Source organism: Mytilus californianus, unplaced genomic scaffold, assembly GCF_021869535.1.
Source record: "Mytilus californianus isolate M0D057914Y unplaced genomic scaffold, xbMytCali1.0.p SCAF_6, whole genome shotgun sequence".
Taxonomy (NCBI): Eukaryota; Metazoa; Mollusca; class Bivalvia; order Mytilida; family Mytilidae; genus Mytilus; species Mytilus californianus.
Window position 1 is genome coordinate 47,501,029 of NW_026262712.1, and position 6,366 is coordinate 47,507,394.

Here is a 6,366-nt window from a genome sequence, read left to right on the forward strand (position 1 = left end):
GTCCGAAATAAAATGGTTTGTTTTAAAATGCACCGATGTGTATATCGCATCCCTAGACACGATCATTTTGATAGATCAGTGGTATTGGCCAATATTATGGATTCATTTACTGTGCATGTCAATGGTTTCTTGCAACAAGAGTAAATAGGCCAGTCGAACCCATCAACCTAGTCATATAATATAAAAAATGAATAACACTGATCTTCAATGATTGCGATTGTTCAACAATAAAAACAAATGTGAGATTATTGCGATTTCAGGGAATGCAAATAATTTAAAAAGGGAGTTTTTATTATGCAAAACCTAAACGGTCCCATTTTTGGCAATAGTAAAAAACATTGCAAAAATGTCTGAATATACAGTAACTTCCATAGCAGAGGTTTAAAAACACTTTCAGATAGAAGGGCACAACTTACTTTGTTTTATAAAATGACGAATACAGAAACTCCATACTTTCTGTTAAATTTGTTTCCAACCAAAATAGTGATTTAAACATAAGAAGTTTACTTATCATACTCAAAATAAATCACAACGTACTAGAACCAATGGCTACTCCTTTGTCTTTATAAAAACAGAATAATTTACCGGAACAAAGTAGGAAGTCTGCATTTTTTTTTTCGAAAGTCGTATGAAAAGCTAGATAATAACTGCCATAACTGTCTACACTCATGGAACACGAATTGGTCTGATATTACTTGCTAGGTTAATTGTCGAAATTCGTTTCTGGTACAGTAAAATGGGGACCATATATATAATTTAGAGTGAACAGTAGTTCTTTAAATGTACATTGTTCAGACGAAATCTAGTAAAATCACCGAATACCTCCTGGTGTCTCATGGAGGCTACAGTAAATGTTTTCTTGAATTAATAAAAAAATATGACGCTTGGTGTATTGAAATCATATTCTCTATTTAAAATTCAAAATCATCTCAAATACTTATATTAAGACCAGAACAAGGATATTGTTGTAAAGTATAAAAATTCCAAATAAATTTAAAGGGATCTACATGATTAGTAATTTGTTATTTTTGATAGAATGGCATTTCATATTCACAATTTCAAAAAGTATCATCTCTGTTTTTTGAGGTTGTTGTTATAGTTCGTGTTTCAAGAAAAAATATTAATACTGACAAAGTACAGCTTGTTTCAAATCGTATTTGTATACTTTATCCAGTCCAACAAAATCTACCCTACTAGATTTGTTGTTCAATGTCTTATTATGATATGAATACTTTCGGCGTTCAAGGCATCCTTCTTACATGTGTGATAGTTGATGTGTTTCCCTCGGTTTTAGTTTGTTACCCGGATTTGTTTTTGCTTAATCGAACTATGAATATTGAACAGCGGTATACTACTGTTGCCTTTATTTACACATGGCTATATTATTTACTTTAAATGATTTTGGAATTTATTGTATGTTATTTTTGTATTGCTCAGTTATCGAAATGCCGTACATTGCAATAACTGTTGAATGAAGGTTAGCGGTCGGGATGAACATGCATAAAGTGTGAATTATGAATGTTTATCAAAGTAATTTAAAAAAAAAAGGCGACAGAAGTTGTTCGATGTTCAAACTGTATTAACCTTATAAACTGATTATCGGCAACTTATAACGTGTACAATTAAAATCTTAAGTGTTTTTTGTGTGTGAATGTAATGTTTAAGGCACATTTCACTATGAAAAAAATGGTTACACCCATCAACCAAAACAACTTTGTTATAAAGAGATGTATGCGATAGGAATACACATTCTAGGAAGAATATGATGATCCAATCATGTAGCCAATAAAGTCGTCTGAAGCCAAAAAATGTAATTTAGTCAATAATGAGGCAAAATTATGATATCCTTCATGAGAGTGCACATTTATTATGTCATACTGACATCACTAACGTTTCAATGTGGCATAATTTGTTCAATTTGTATTTGCCAGATATTTGTCACACTTTTCATTACATGTTTTCTATAATATTAAAGAAACAAATGTAAACCTCATGTAACAGGCACCATTTTATAACCTTTTCATCATCTTAGTTCCTTATATCGACAACTGTTACTCGTGTAGCAGGTAGTGGTTCAACTGACAATTGAGTAAACCTATGTCCCTTTTAATTTGGAATTTAAGGGGCCTTTGCAAATATGAGCGGTCTTCTCGTAACATAGCATTTACTTTTTATATCAGAAGAGGAACATTTGAATGTTGAATGCTTACTAAATTTGAAAAATGTGCACATTAATCGATTTTGCTGATATGTTGTTCTTGTTGTTGAACACGTTGAGGTGCTATGGTATAGCTACATACAAGTATATACACGACGAGTTCGACCATCAACTGGCAAATACAGCAAGTACTATAAAACAAAATTTTACTTAAATATTACTACGTTATGTATCTATATATATGCAAAAATACAGTTAAAACCGATTATATGCAATACCATAATCTACTGTTCTCATCATTTGCCCGACTTAGATGGAAAGTACATTATACTGAAACTAAGTGTTTTCATTATCACTATTTATCTGAATGTTTTTGTAATCGTGATTTCTTTTTCAGACAATGGAGGTAAGTTCATATGTATGCTACGTATAAGCTTCGTTGCATAAGGATCACCACAATGAGTAATGGTGTAAAGGAGGACATATAGCACACTGTATCGGCACATATTTAATGAGAGCATTTGCGTACCCAGTTCCCCAGCCTGGCCGTGACGGGACTTACTTCAAGAAAGTCAACCTTTCCAAAACATGAATTAATGCTATGAAATAAAACCTACGAACACACCAACTCACCTGATTCGGTCATCCTCAAAATATAAAAAGTGCAAAATAAAAGTGCAAAATATATATAAAATAAGAGAAAAAGTCACCCAGGATGCCGCGCATATACCATGGCGACGAACAGGAAACCGGTAAGGACTTGTTGGATTCCAAACCAATACCGCAAAATGCATTGCTGTATTCCTGGTAGAGAAGGACGAAAATACTACGATAAAGGATTTCGGGAAGGAACTTCAGATCCATTTTGGAAACAGCTCAAACCCTTAGACATCAAATAGATTGGTCTGATAGTTTCCCTCATAGAAACTACTAATGGATCCCAGCTAACCACATGTCTCAATCTGACATGAAAATATCTGCAAAAACTTTCCTAAACAAAAAATATAATCCTAAACATAACATATATGATGTAAGGATAATAATATTTATCCATGAAACCAATTTAGACAAAACAATTTCAATAATGTTAAGGATTCTCTCTTCAAAAATGTATCGTTAAAATCGGTTTTTTTTTGTAATTGAATTCAGTTTGATAATTTCTAGTTATAGCTTATATGTGATAAAGAGATGCGAAAGATACCACAGGGATATTCAAACTCATAAGTCGAAAAAAAAAAATGAAAATGCCATTCCAAAAATGAAAAACGAAGAAAAGACAACAGCATTTTATGAAACACAACAAACAAAAATAAAGGTTGAGCAAAACGAACCCCGCCAAAAAACCAGGGGTGATATCAGGTGGTTCGGATGGGTTAGCATATCCTGCGTTACAAGTGACACCCTACGTGTTACTCTTATGAATTATGATACTAAGTTATATCAAATGGTTACTGATTCTTATCTTCCACAATACATCACCAATTTTTAAACCATCGGTCATGTTTATCTTTCAACCCTGACCGAATGTGAGAATTGGAATTGAACATCTTATTCATAACAAAAGATGACAAGACAGGTACCAGTATAAACAACACAGACACGGAAAAATTAAAAAACTGAAAGGACAACATTTAAAACAAAAGCAAGAACAACACAAATACCCTTTTTAAACACAAAAAGGGGTGATCGCAGGTGCTACGGAAGGGTTAGCAGATCTTAATCCACATGCGACACCAGTTGTGTTGCTTCACCCAGTGTAAGGTCTAGTTTGGTAGGTCACATACGAAAAAACAGGACGAGATATTGGTTACGACATTTGGAACGTATCCGTCGTCGGCTGTGACACAGATATTCTAGAACTGCTAAATATCTGGTGATGACTTTCATAGAATTTTGACGGGATGAATTCAACTTCACTACTTGGAACTTTTGATTTTATAGCTTCCTTGTAAGGTGCAACCCTCTATCAAGGAAATAATTATTTAGTTTTATATTATTTGACGATTTCAAAGAAACGACAAACATTAAATGTACGTTACAGGTAGTCATTATTTTGAGATATAATTTATTGTGAGTGTATCTATAAAAACGTTCTACATGTCATTTTTTTTTCATCAAAGTATATTTTAATCCTTTGGGTAATTACTTCCTGACAACATTTTCAATTATGCATCAAAGTTCCAATAAAGTTCATATACTGTTTTGCAATGTTTCTGTAAAAAGTTGGTAAAATAAATTAATTCCTAAGCTATATTTAATAATTATTAACGAAAAATAATAAGAAATTTCAAATTTGACAAATTCAAAGAGATCCAAATGCATAACAATACGCCTAGCGGTGAAGTGGCATCTTGCTGAACACATTTTGTTTAACTTACCGTGTTCATGGACTTTTTGCTGACCTTGACCTTGCTGTGACACAGGGAACGACCAATCAACTTTGAAGAAATAAATGTTTTGATCAGCGAGAAGGAAATATAAATTCAAATGTAAAGTAAGAAACATAAAACGATAACAAATATAATTTATTTGAATTTTAAGTGGTACGAAACAAATCCTAAAAATGAATTAAAAAAGAAATATAACCCTACAACTCAAAGTTAAATGGTCGTTCCCTGATATCTTGTTTTAGATAACTTGTTTGGTAATAAACATTTCACGAAGTTTATTTATATCGTTGTAATATACACATATACCTATACTATATGTATATGTGTAAATATAGAATAACCATACATTGTCTCGAAATATGAATCTTATTTGTAAAAAGGCTTAGAAACAGATAGAAAGCGAGGCTTTGCCGTGCAATTTTCCTGTTTTGAGCCGAGTACAAATAAAATTTATATTTCAACAATGTTTGGTTATTCTTTATATACTGCAACTCCTAAAACTGTTCCAAATGAAATATTTAGGGCAAAAACCATCGTTTTTTTAATTTTGAGTGAACGACGTAAAAATTCCGCGAACCTGTACCTTTTAATGACGTCATAAATAAAACTCTACGGAAAGGCATTGTCAACGTCATAAACAAGGCGATATACGGTCAGTGACTGTAGATCACAAATGATTATATGGTCAATGCAGTTTGACTGCGCAAATAACACAGTTGCAGTATATATAAAATTTAAACATCTAGAAAAGTTACAAATATTGCAGTAAATTACTACATTCTCTAGCGCTTTCATTCAACTTGTGACTTGTCAATACTATTGCATTGTCATGAACAATGTCATTTAGGGAGGATAATGTCTACAAACGTGATTGTTAATACATGATTATTGGAGAGTTAACATTGCGTTTAACAAGGCGTCAAATATTTAAATGAATTTTGTCATTTCTTCCTTCATGTACTCTTCTCATTGAACCGGACAATTAAAAACGGAAAGAATATGATTTTCCCCTTATGCACAAGTTTCTTAATGTTCACTCAATCTTTATCTTCATGTGTTGTTCTTATATCTTTATTTTGTCTTCATAATGAAATATATCCGTATCAGTGGTCCTGTGGTATCGCGATGGCTTAAACTGTGAGAAGTCGTTGGATCGATCCTCGGTCAAGTCAAACCAAACACTACACAAATTGGTATTTTTTATCAGTATTTTTGCACAATTCTTTTGATTTTACTGTATATCATGAATTTAAAGATTTATACAAATACTTTTTTGGTCATAATTTAAAGATCAGAGGTAAATTCTCCATATGGTATTAATTGATTATTAGAATGAAACACTGTTGGCTTGTTTATCAAATGCATTATAATTGCTAGGAAAGATTGCTGTTCAAGATATTATTGTTTGTTTTGTTCGTTAATTTTCCAGCTTTAGTAAATGTGTGTTTGAACCATGTATACAAACTGGTATTTTCGGTTTCCCCACTAACCATGCAGCATTCATGATTACGAAAAAAGGCTGGTCGGCTTTAAATCAGAATTATGTGTTCGTGTTAAGTTACAAAATGTACATGTCTTTTTGTGAAGTTTTAAATTGTGACATTGCTCAGCGCGTCGTTTAAGTACACAGCATAGTTCATATTCACTTGCCGCTAGATGTTAAACAGTCATCCATCATCATAATTATCCTTATGAAACTTTGTAAAATAGTAACATAATTACTAGTGAAAAATTTATAGAGTTAAGGTTTTATAGTAATTGTTGCCTTCTCATGAGTTTCGTGTATTTCACATGTTTCAGCAATAGAAATGCACATTC